Below are 13,786 nucleotides of genomic sequence, written 5' to 3'. Positions count from 1 at the left end.
CTGGTTTTATTAAAAAATAGATATAGAAATAATTACATAAACGTAAATGGGATTAGGGCAGTGAGTCGTGTAGCAAATACTGACTGCATAGGCAAAGTTTAATAATAGTTTTGCCACGGGCCCTTGAGTCAATAAACAGAAGTGTGGTGTTTGCTGCTCGGAGAGTCCTTGCGGGCGGGGGTGGAAAGGTTGGAGGGGGGAGGGGTTATTAGGTGGGAGGGACGCTGGCCAGAGAGCAGTTCGACCGGCGCTGGGCCGCGGAGTGGACGCCTGCGTCTGCCGTCGTCACTCAGCCACAGGTCAGTGCGTGTCCCTCGGCTGCATCATGTCAGCTGCGGCACAGCAAACCTCACCGATGTTGCCTCTTTCTCATTTCAAGACAAAAATATAACAGTATGCGATCATCTTCCCCGTCTGTATTTATGTGGGTTTGTTTCTTTATATGTGTATGTTTTAAGCATTTTCTTGACTACTAGATACACCTGTGTATAATTCATTTAAAATATAGGAATCTGTGGCTTTCTTAAAGGAATTAGTTCCTAATTGGTGACAATTTCATAGAAAAAATCATCTACTTAGGCAATAAATGACTAATTCTGTAAACAAAATGAAATAGCATCTTACAAATTTATATAGTTAAATGTTTCATATTTTAATTCTCTATTAAAATTTCTTTCATAGATCATGCATTTTGAGAGTAAAGAAATATGCAATTTTTTTGGCTGGAGTCCATCAAAACTCTTATAAGAGAGAAATAAGCTAATTTTTTCTCCTGCTAAATCAACTTTTTATTTATAAAATTAAGTAATAAATTTAAATTCAAACCAATATTATGTAATTAGTTTAGACATTGGTAAACTGTTTGAGGATAACTTAATATTATATCGCCTTTTGTGATGATAATTTTTAGAACATTAATTATTTTAAACATTATATACATCATTATGTATAGACCTTACCTTCTGGTCTTGTTGAAAAGAGAATAAAAAAGTCTTTGTTATAACAATATTTGAAACATGCATAGTGACCAGATATTCAGTTATATGTGTAACAAATTCAGTATGCCTTGTTGATGCAGTCTGTAAAACCTATCCATCAATTTGACCAGTACAATGGCTGTTAAAAGAACGCCAAAACAACATTAATACAGTGACCTAATCTCAGTGTCTAGTTACTAGTTTGGGACTCTGACCATTTAAAAATGTAAGTTTCTATTTTGAAGTAATCAGTTAACTGAATTATATAAATTAATTGCTACGATAATTTCCCTGTAATACATTTTACGTTATGGATTTTTTTTAGCAATACACATATTTGGAGAAATGTTTGTAATATTTCACATATAACTATCGCATATGTAAAACAATGAAAGAAATAAACCACTAAATTCTGAAATTTAATTAAAACATTTTGGTTATATTACTTTATGGTTTGCAGTAACCCAAAAACCATGAAATGTTTAATTTATCTGAAGTTTTATTAGTTATCATTAATGATAGAAAATTAAATAGTTATGATATTAATGTTTATGCAAAACGCATATTTAAAAGTAAATGAGGGCGATTTGATTTAGATAAGGGTTGCACGTCAGCTGGCATTTAACACACTCACAAATACAAAATAGAAAATTAAATATGTTTTAGTATGAAATTATAAGTTTATCGGTTTTTAAGAAACAAATAAAAATTGATGATTTAGGAAAATGGGGAATCTAGCACCTACATTCAAATACAAACATATAAATAGAAAGAATACAGATTATAATATTTTATAGAGAACTACGTAACAAACTCTGGCTTTACTCGGACAATAAGAGGACTTGCTGATATTTTACGTATTAAGAAAAAATGTGATTTATTTCAATATAATTCACAAAATATATTGACTCGATTATTTTGAATGTGTAAATAAGATTAAATTAATTAATAACAAATAATTTATAAGGTTTAAATTTCGAAACTGGTAATGCCTAAGCCTGATAGAATTCTAGCATACGTTACCTTATTTGAACTATTTTATAACTCCTTTTTTTTAGTGATTTCGAGACATGTTTATCTTGATAAATTCACACATACATCATTTTAATATAATGTAATAAAGAATTAAAACAATTGAGAAACACACAACTGTTTCAATTTAGATAAGGCAGCATTTAACATGTCTACTCTCACTTTATTTATATGCACTGAATAGCTTTAACGAATATTCTCCCTGTTTCACGTTATTAAAAACCTACATTATTTTTGGATTTTTGAAACAAATTAACTTTTGTTTGAAATGTAGACATAAACTAACGTTTTATTGGAAAAGTAATTTTGCTAATATTAATATTGTTTGATCAGTATACATTTTTTAATAATAAACCCATAATTAAGACTTTTGCCAGGCATTCCCCCCCCCCCCCCCCCAAAAAAAAAAAACACGATAGGAGCAGAATTTTATAAAGTAGTGAATTTTGTTGGTGGATTTTGTGTGTTTATATATCATACCGTCTTTTTTGCTTCCTGTTATTTTATTTTTTGGAATACGATCATTGAAAAAGAGTTATTCTCCAATTGGAATGCAAACTTAGACTAAGAACAGTTTTCTTGAAGTCCAATTCCACTATAAAAATTATGATTACCAGGTAAAACCAGCCATAGATTAATTGCAATGTCAAAACTGTGTTTTATCAGATCCCCTGTGAATGTGGTTGCATGTACATTGGAGATACAGGCAGGGCCCTCTCAACACGCATTAAAGAATACAAGAACAAGATAAAGAAGGTTGTAACTCAGAAATCTAGACTTAGTGAACATGCCTTGGAAAACAACTATAAAAAATCTGGGGCAATGCTGCACCATTCAAACAGGAACACCTAATTAAAAGGAAACTAAAGTAGTATTATTGGAATGGGGCTCCGGAAACTAGGTTCTGGGTGCGGTGCCGGTGCCAACCACCATCTTAGATAACACGACAGTTGCACTTTTCGTTACGGTTGCTATCTTGGATTGTGACGTCACGGCGGCCATCTTGGATAATCTTGACATTAACTTTTGACATTAACCTTAACCTCGGAAGCCATATTGGATGCGTCATTTTCTTTTCCGGCCTTCTTGCTTACTATAACTATCCGCCATCTTGATATTCTAGAAATATTGCAATTTTCGTTATGGAACCCATTTTGTTTTTCAGCCATCTTATATTCTAGAAATGTTGCATTTTAATTTAGGTAACCATACTGAAAAAAAAAACGTAATTTTTAAGCTACAAATTCGCAAAATATTTAAGAAATAAAAAATATATTCTTAATAAAATTTTAATAACAAGAAATTCTGCAATTTTGAAATTTGTCCATCATTTGGAATATTCGTAAATATTATCTGATATGTATTGAAAAAAAATTAAAATTTATAAAAAATTCATTAAATATATTTTTAACTAAAAACATTATGAAGTCCTCGTTTCAAACAAGGTGAGGGCAATAGATTACAAATGGCAACGAATTCTTCCTCCACTCCACGGAAGCCACTAACTAACATACTGACTTCCCACCACTAATTCCAAGATAGATAAAACATCAGCCAGTATGATATCATGGTGGCCATCATGTTTTCGTCTGCTGGAGACCACCATCTTAGATCGAACATATTGTTTTCGCCTGCTAGAGGGCACTGATTCCATATTAGTTTAATTTTTACCCGCAGGAGTGCAGAAATGAATTAATTATTTACAGGGTGTCCACCATCTTTAAATCAGTCCATCTTGAAAATGTATAATTTTTAAGGCTCGGTCAAACAGGAGGCGGACTGTCAGCGCGGGCGGAACGACCGCAGTCCGCCGCGGACTAGGTAAGCCAGACAGCATGCGGACAAGTCGAGGCGAACCAGTGGGAAAACAGTTGCTGTCAAGAGTGTGTAATGTGTGATATTCATTTCACTGTCTGGAATTCGTGTTTTCTTGTTGTCATTTCAAGATGTCCAGCAGTTCCTCTGACGAAGAAGAGTTACTTCATATGTTCGCTTTGAGTAAAGCAAAAAGAAAAAGAAAATGGGTGCATGAAATAAATGAAAAAAAGAGAGGTGTTCGGCGAGTTTCACCGATTATGCTGTAAGTTGAGTTCATTCGAAAACAGATTTTTCACATATTTTCGAATGTCTCAAGAACAATTTGACAAATTACATACTCTCCTCGAATATAAAATATCAAAAGTGGCCACTAGCTGGAAGAAACCCATTGGGACGAAGGAAACGAAGGAAAGACTAGCTATCGGTTTAAGATAAGTAATACAATTACTTATTTAAAGATAATTTTTCTCTGTAGTTTAATTATTTGTACAATAACTTTACACTATATTTTTTTACATAACACAATACAATTTCCATAGACAGTAGATTTTGACATTTACCTTTACATGCATTTACATAATTTTACATGTCTCCTTGGAATGCTTCGTACCATTCTTTTGCCGAATCGCCAAAGGTTGCATGGATTCCAACAAACGGTGGCTTGTTGGTATAGTTCAGACCGGTGTAATCCACTACCCCGGAGGAGGTAGCAGTACAGTTCGTTTGCCACGATGAACTACTTGAATTTAAAGGGGAGATGGTTGTGAAGTTTCCAGTTCGCGAAGTTCAGCCCGGCAAAACATTTGGGCCATCTCCATTTTTATAACTGCTTGTGTTCTAGGTGAAAACCTTTTAAATGTCTCCGCATAACTTAATAAAAAGTGGTCAATACAGTCGAGGTTGTTCCTAGGTTTGTTGTCCCTTTTGTTATATAGATACCTTAAAATCGCATGAACATGTGTGCTAACGTCCTTTGGTTTGGATTTTTTCTGGGGCGGTGGAATTTGGGAATCATCTGTCGCACAGCTACCCTCGTTGCTAGCCTCTTCTATCGGATCGTCTGTTTCACCCGTCTGTGGTATATTTGATGCGGTTACCCGTGGAGAAACTGTATCTTGAAGGAATTCCAAGTTTGCCGCCCAGGGCCAATTTTAAAACTTCTTTGCCGAACCTGTGGCTCCCTTCAAGAACTTGAGATACTTCACATATGAATTCCTCAAATTCTTCCTTTTGAGTTTAACAGCTACACCTGTACAAAACAGTATACAAACATCATTTAAGCAGAACGATAAATCCAAAAACAGGTTTGAAACATAAGTACCTAATAACTAAAACTCACATTTATTTTAATGTATAATAAATGTTACAATAATTAATTATAATATATTATTCTATTTATAAAACTGTTCATGCTTCGTTTTTATTGTTTCAGGTATTTGGCTACAGGTGATTCCCATCACATTTGCCTTTTCCTTCCGTGTTGGGCGCACTACTGTTTCCAGCATAGTTAAAGAAGTGTGCATCGAGATATGGAACGTTAAAAACCACTGTACTTGGCTACTCCAACAGAGGAAGATTGGAGGAAATCTGAAGTTGGCTTTAGAGAACGATGGAACTTTCCCAACTGCATCGGGAGAATATATGGGAAACACGTGGAAATCAAATGCCTTAACAAGAGTGGATCAAGTTATTATTGTTATAAAAACTTTTTTTCGATTGTTCTCTTGTCAATAGTTGATCCTTACTACAATTTTATTGTCGTTGACATAGGTAGTTATGGTCGGCACAGTGGTAGTGCCATTTCCGAGAACTCCTCTTTCTATCGCGATTTTGTTGATCAAAAAACAATTCTTCCTCCAAAACCATTACCCGGGACAGAAACCGCCGTCCCTCATGTGTTTGTAGGTGATGAAGGGCAAGTTACGAAATTATTTGATGGGTCCTTTCCCAAGAATGGCGGTCGTTGATAATATAGAAAAAAGAAGGTACAATAAACGACATTGCAGAGCACGACGTATCGTTGAAAATGCCTTCGGCATTTTAACTCAAAAGTGGCGTATATTTTTTTAGACCTATCGAATGTAATGTTGATACAACTGTACACGTTGTCAAAGCTGCTTGTTTCCTTCACAATTTTATTAGAGCTAACACAGAAAATGTCACAACTGATGAGCTAGAATTAACAGACGATATAACAAATGAACCCACTAATGCTTTCTCAGCCACTACTCCATTGAAAGAACGATCTACTGATTCTGCCCATGCTGTACTAAACCATTTCGTTAATTACTTCAACTATTTAAGTTCGTGAATCATGATGTAAAAATTGTACAAAACTTGTAAAATATTATTTCATATTTATATTACTGTTGCATTGTACGATTAAGCTCTTTGTAATGTTTTGTGTAAATTTGGAAAGTATAAATAAATATGTATACATAGAAGATATCTCATTAATGAATACATAAAATATAAATATGAATAAAAATAAAATAATATACAAACAATATAATATGAATATAGTGATATATATAAATAAAAATTATCTTACTACTTTCATGTAGTTTCTCCGCGATATCCTTCCATGCTTCTGCTTTCTTCACTACATCTTTGTAGTCAGGATGACGAACATCATACAAAAAAACACACTCCCGCACAAGACCTATTAATTTTTCCGTCTCGTCAGCCATTGCTGTCCGCGTGAACTTTGTAGAAAATGACAACTGCTCCTCTGTCCGCCGCGGACTAGACTGGTCCGCTGCGGCAGACCGCCTTCTGTTCAACCAAGATGATGCAATCTAAGGTTACACTATGTCCGTGGTGGACGGGCGGCCAGGTCCGCGCGGACAGTCCGCCTCATGTTTGACTGAGCCTTAAGCTGGCAGTTTGGAATTTTTTTATATCATCAAAAAAATCACCCATTAAAAACAATAAATAATTCAATTGATTACAGAGCTTACTTCGATCCTTGACTGAAGCAAGATTATTTAAAAAAAAAAATGTTAAAATTCCTTAAAGCAGCCTAAGTTCATCATCTACTAGCTTCCAGTAAGCCGTATGGCCGCTGTCTCGGAAATTCGTATTTATTGACCTATAATTTCAGAAAAAATTCCAAAATTCATAACAAAAATTTCTTGTTAAAATGATGACTGATTCGATCGATATTTGTCCACGGTTAAATACCAATGAGTGCAGAGTCAATTAAAATTATTAATTATATATTAAACAGTCTAAGGTACGGGATACTATAAATAAAAACCATCAATATCATATAAAACAACAAGACAAGGAGAAAGGAGTTACCACACACCAAGTGCTAGTCACCCATGTGATCAATACCCACCTACCAACTTTGCTTTTTTTTTCTTGCCTCATGTAGAAATATAATTTTCAATACATGTTAACCACAAAGTTTTAAAAAATTCTAAAGCCTGGAGACAGAGACTGCCCCGATGAGGCGCGTCGTCTACCGGCACCATAGATGAACATTGACCCCGAACACGAGAGTTACAAACTAGCAGAAGTGTCGAGTGGCAGTCCGCCTGGCAGCTCGCTCGAGGCCCCGCTTCGCAGTCATCACGGCAATGCGTAAAAACAAGGTTGAAGTCATAATTTGGTACAAGTAAAGTACTTGTTTGAATGGCTTCATAGTAAAAAAAACATAACGAGAGTGAAAACTAGCATATGAATGTAAATTTGCGTCCCAAAATTTTTTGTACAGCATTGACCAAGTAGAACCCAGGCCACATGGCACAAAAAAGACATCGCTACGAATAAAAAGACACATTAAATGTTCATACAGCCCCAGCGAAAAGGAACCAAAAGGTAATTTTCGACTAGGTTCGGCAAACAGTTTAAACATCCCATGTTCAATGTCAGGTGTATAGACCAGGCATCTCCGAACCACGAGGTAAAACTTGACCTGACTTCAGTCTTGACTACGCACATTTAACGAAACGACACACATTCAACAAGAGAAAATAACATGCAATGGACATGATATAAAAACACTGCACATGCAATGAACACAGAGTACACACAATAAACACGCAATAGACAAGCAAAAAACACACTGGACAAGCAATGGACACGCAATGAACACACAGAACACTACCTGGACACGCACTGAATATGCAATGAAAAAAACCACACAGTACATACAATGAACACACAATATACACACTCGACACTCAAATGTACACACCAAACAAGCCATGAACACACAATGCACAATTTAAACATGCAGTCACGAGAACTCTGTCCTAGTTAGAATCGGAAATCGAGGAATAAAACTATCATTTTTGAAATCCAATATAAATGTATATATATATATTTATATATTGCAAATGCAGGTAAAACCAGTCATTATTATATTTAGCGAGGTTTTCTCAGCTTTTTTTTAGTATTAAGGCTATTTCGTTGAGGTGCGAGTAGTTTCCTCCACTAATCGATGCCATCAGTAGTCTCAGGTGATCGACCAATATGTTAGGATATTCCCATGATGTATATTAAATTTTTTAGGCTATCGTCATCTTCCTAGAGTAATTGTTGTTAAAATTTTTTTAAATATCACTATCGTCCCAGTGATTATCGTAAGCTGATTTTGAATAATTTACTTAATAATGTCGTTTCCATCGTTTTAGTCTCAGGGCTTCATCACAGTTTTCAATCCCGCCAGCTTTAGGTGCATAATTTTTGGTCTTGTCACCAGCTTCAGAGTCACTGTCGCCATCTCTGTATAAGTCAGCGCCTTCACCTGGGTTACTGTGAGACATCGAAATCATTGATGTCGAAGCTCCATCATCGTCTAAAAGTTTACTTTTTATGTGTCTATCATTTTCCCAAAATATGGAGGATTTACTTAAGATGGGTCTGGGTTAAGGAGAAACTCTTAAGTGCGTCTCAGGCCGAAGCCTGTACGCTCTGTTCATGCTGTGTTCAAGCCATGCAGAAAGGGGAACATGCATTCTGTGCTAGGAGAGCAGGTCTTTGTGTTCGTATATTGCTGCGTTGTCCAGGTTTTGTTGTCTGTCTGCATTTAATGTTTTTGTTGAAACTGTCGCTTCATTGTTTGCCCGTATGTGCTGTTATTAGTTGGTTATGGCTAATTTCACTTGTGTTGCCTGATATTAAAGTTTGAATGTGTTCGTCTGTGCTGTCATCGTTGTGTTGTGCATATTAACTGTTAAAGTTCATCGTTGGGTTTATTTATTTGACAACAGCTTATATTGTCTTTTTTCTGTGAGTTTATGTGTATTATATATATATTTTTTTGCTTAAATAAATTTTTCCCATGACAAACAACCCAAAATGGCTATGTGCTAGGTCCAAGAATTTGTATTAAATAAATTTGTTACGAAAAAGTATCCAGTAAAGTATAATTAAAATACATATACAATTTTAAGTGGAAAAAAAAATCTCCTCGGTATGAATCATTATGGTTTAAAAAAAATATAAATATACTTTTATTTTGGTGTTTCATATAGTAAGTATCCTACAGATAATGCGTGAAGTTATTCAAAACACTTTGATGTAAAAAAATATATGTATATATCTCAACAGTCACAACCCAAATATTTAACCAAAACTAAGATGAAAACAAGAAATTTTTTATTTTTTTTATTTTTAGTGCAGGATTATATTCTGTTTGGTTGCGAAAGTGTAGCCAACCGTCGTCTTCTGTTGACGCATATCTTGGCACACAAGAAAAATATACCGTTGGAATCATAGCGGAGCGTGCTGAATGGCTCGCCAGAAGGAAACGCTGTTTCTCAGGCAGAAGCAAGAGAGTAACCGCGGACCATCACAAGCCCCATGGTAATGAACGGTGAGCTGCGACCCATTGAACCCTCGTAGCCGCGGCTGCTCCAGGAACAGTGGTACAGACCCTCACGGCTTACAACACAGCGAGTCCTGGTTCAAACTCTTTGGAAGAAATTTTTGATTACACATTAAGTTAATTTGTACCATCCTCGAGTGTTCCAGACACTTATTTTAATGGTTAAGTATGTGAATTTTTAAATTCAAAACAACCTTTCTACGTATCAATAATTACATGAACACTTTGACCCACTGTGATGAAAAGATATTAACAATCAAAATCGCTGTTTGAATACTACTTATTTTACATTCTTATATTGTGCAAATTTATTAAATATTATGGTAATAATTTTTAATAGGTCTTATCACGATAGAACGAATTAAACCAAAGATACGCCTTCATTCGAATTTTTGTGTTTTGTTTTTGGGCTAAAATCATATAAATTGTTCGTGACCCAGCCTGTTTTGATTTCAGGAAAAATTTAAAAATGTTATACGTTTAGCCTTTAGTGTTCTTATGATCAAATTTACTATTTTATGCAAACATAAACAAAGTTTATTCGCTACATATAACCTTAAATAATGTGTTTATAGTGGAGTTTTTATAGTGTCCACAAATTATAATAACTTCACAAAAAATATGCCAAAAATAAAGAAAAAAAATGTAATCCACTAAGCAATGTAATATTTTTACAAGGTTAGTTTTTATTATGGGTATAATATGTGTTTCCAATCAATCAGGACTATTTTAATGCAAAACATACTCTACCATGCTCCCGTAGGGCCAGCTGTGTTTAAACGCACGGCCGCTGTGTCACTTTTTTCCGAGAGAGAGAGAGAGAGAAAAAAAAACTTTTCTCGGGTAATCACTGCGTATAAGCAAAAACAACCAAAGGAAGAAGAACTCGCAGGAAAAATACTGGGCAGCGCGTTGAGGCCGAAATGCCGGGCGCTTGAGAGAAATATTTACTGTAGCCGAGCTTCACGGGGCGCGAGGCCGCGTGGCTGCTGGAGCCGCTCGCTCGACCATCTGCAGTCACACTGCGTCCGCCCAGTGGTCGGGTGCGACCAGTCACACTGCGGTCGAGGCGTCAGTCGAGGACAGGCTCAGATACTCCACTTATTTTCACAAACGTGGCCCAAGAAACATTACAATTTTGATCATCTTTCATTGTTTAAAATACAAGGCACAAAAATTCTGTTTAAAAAAAATTGGTTGTCTGTAAAGTCGGTTTACGGACGATAGTTTAACGTGACATCATAACAAAACATTGATGAAATGATTGCATACTTTTATGAATAAAATTGAATCATTTTTATTGAATTATCACTATTTTGTATGGATACAAAGAAGGAGTGAAATGAAATCTACAATTTAATTGATAAATTTACTTTTATTTGCACTCATTAATTCAAATATGTTTATTACTTTAACGAACAGATTATTTTAACTATAACTTTTATACATGTCTGCTATTTAACTTCTTCCAATCTGTGTTATTCTGTTAAGGATAGGACGATGATAGGAAAAGTAGGAAACGAATGGGAGTGTTTCAAGTTTAATGTGCCTCGAAAAAGACAAATCGATGGTTGTTCTAATCGAGTGGAAGAGAGATAGATGCGGCGCAAGCGTACAATTATCGTAACGGGACACAGTGTAACGGGACAATGTGCGCAACGGGACACTTTTTCGTGCGTGCAGCCGGCGTTCATCGATTTATTGGACGTTGTCACGTCAATAATTGTAACTGATCGTCAAAACAGTGTGGGTATAAATAAAATTTGGTCACGATGTACTATGTAAATTTCTGTTGAAATTTTATTCCAGTCATGTTTAACTCTATAAAAATTAATTTATGAAAAATCTCATAAAATATTGCCAGGTCTATATCTGTTTCAAATATGAGACTTACCTGAACGTGAAACATCCCAGACTTAATTTTGTATGCTCGTGTTCTGAAGTCTAAAGTCTCATCGATCTCGTTATGCGGTTAGTCTGCCAACAAATGCTCGGCTGATACAACCTCTTAATGTAAAATCTAATAACAATGCAGTCATTGCTTGTTAACAAAACACTTACTGTGGGTCTGGTCCGTGTGTGAATGGTGACTGTAATATTTTTGTCCGCTACCGTAATTAATGCCATATTTAGAAACACTTATTTGTCGCACAAAATCGGTTTATATAGGTGTTCAATATGGATTGTGGGTGGGAAGCTAACATTATCACACCTGGAATACATACAGCCACAATGCCGACTGCGGCCTTTGTATCAATCGACATGTATTCTAACTTTGACCTTTGCAGGTGAAATCACCTTGAAAACACAGGTTTGGCCAACTCTACAGACAAGCTACAATTTTTCACACATTCAGAACTTTGTAACAATTAACTACTTTGTTGTCATTAGATAAATGATTTATGAAATTTATTACAGCTTACCACGTGATTAGATATTTTTTAAAATTAAAAGAAAGCTTATGAAACGTATTTTTTTAAGCTACAACTGTGAGTATTGTCGCAAAGCTTTATTTGTTTAATGCAGAGAGTAATGTTGTAAAAACGCCTTCAAGTTTTTAAGGAATCAAGTATTCGCTTTCAATAAAAAAGGGTTAGAATCATTTTGGGTATTATTTAACTTATGCTATTAAAAGCTTTAAAATAAGTATAAAATTATATTCCAGTATGGTCACTCTTCGATATCCCTAGAAGAGGTTTATAAACATGTAATACTCTACAAGTTATCATAAGCTGGCAATAACAGTATTATGGTTGTGACAGAAAGACAATATAAGTGATGTAACGCAAAGCCGACACCTGTCACTTTACTTAACTAGGCCAAAGAGGATTGTCAGAGATCAATTATTGTATTGTTTTTTGAAGTCGTTTAGGTCACATAAAAAATATTTAATATTTAAGATTTATTTATTCCAAAATGAAGACGTTTAGTGTTTGAAAACTTTGAAATTTCTAAAAGATCAACATAAAAAAATTTAAGTTTAGATTATTTAGAAAAGTATCTTTCTTCAGCATTAATAACAATCAAAAGCTTCTAATCTACTAAATAATTACAGAGATATAAAGAATTAAGTAATAATGATTTCCAAATAATATTTTAATATTGTTACGAAATGTGGGGTGGAAGCTTCGTGAAAGATGACCCAATTAATTTAAAATCCTATAAATTTACTAATCTATTATTTGAACACCTAAACGGCCGAGAATATAATTTATGCGCTAACAAATTAAGCACACTCTTTGTACACAGTCAGTGGCGTAGCCAGGATTTGTGTATGGGGGGTGTTAAGAAGCATGCGCCCCCCTCCCCCCCTATTAAAGCGGGTGGTCCGGGGGTCCTCCCCCGGGAAAATTTGGATTTTAAGGTGTAAAATAGTGCTATTTTAGCAGTTGTCGGTACTTAAATTTAAATATTGTAATGGTAAATTTTTTTATTAATTTTAATATGAAATTTGTTTGAGTGATGAATAAGAAATTAATAAAAGATTTGGTGCTAAGCAGGGGGGGGGGGGTTGGAACCCCTAAAACCCCCTCCTGACTACGCCCCTGTACGCAGTGCCTGGCGAAGGTCCCTGTCCACGCACTTCCTTCGCGCGTCGTCCGAAACCCACACGCCGCACTCGTGGCTCCGCACCGCGACACCGTCCCGAACTGCTGCCCGTCGCAGAGGCTCTTCCTCGTTGGCTCACTCGCTCGTTGATCTCCACGCTCCGGACCGCTCATGCTGCTCCTCGGCACTGCCAGCTAGGCGGACTGTCCCGCCACCCGTCAGCCGGTGCCTCCTGAGCCCGCGGAGGTCCCGCGTGTTACATCGCAGGCGTCAACCTCGTCCTTCCCCTCTGGGCGACGATCCCAGAAGCCTCCAGACATCCAGAAACCCGCGAGTGGGCAGAGGAAAGGTGTGGTTTTTTTTTAACAGACCGTTTTTGAAACTATCAGCCTAACGGGGAAAAGGGGTAGGAAGGCGACTGGCTGGGCCCTCTATCCATGACTGATGCGAAGTATTCATTGATAGGCAGGGCCGGCGCGTCCATACAGGCGAACTAGGCAACCGCCTAGGGCGCCAAGTAGCTGGGGGCGGCGCAGCACGACACATAACAGCTCATATCATATGTTTAACG

The 13,786-nt window shown here is 36.1% G+C and overlaps 1 protein-coding gene across 1 annotated transcript in view; it reads left to right on the top strand.

Moving 5' to 3' along the window:
* The first annotated feature begins 243 nt into the window (after positions 1 to 243).
* The window catches only part of LOC134532345 (calcitonin gene-related peptide type 1 receptor-like), a 164,990-nt gene continuing 151,447 nt past the window's right edge, over positions 244 to 13,786 (top strand). The window contains exon 1 of the mRNA XM_063368770.1: positions 244 to 299. The gene's annotated coding sequence lies outside the window, so the exon portion shown is untranslated. The remainder of the gene's footprint in view (positions 300 to 13,786) is intronic.

The sequence above is a fragment of the Bacillus rossius genome, chromosome 5 (assembly GCF_032445375.1).
Source record: "Bacillus rossius redtenbacheri isolate Brsri chromosome 5, Brsri_v3, whole genome shotgun sequence".
In the NCBI taxonomy this organism is placed as follows: domain Eukaryota; kingdom Metazoa; phylum Arthropoda; class Insecta; order Phasmatodea; family Bacillidae; genus Bacillus; species Bacillus rossius.
Note: the sequence above shows the minus strand (reverse complement) of the source record. Positions and strands in the feature narration are given on the sequence as shown.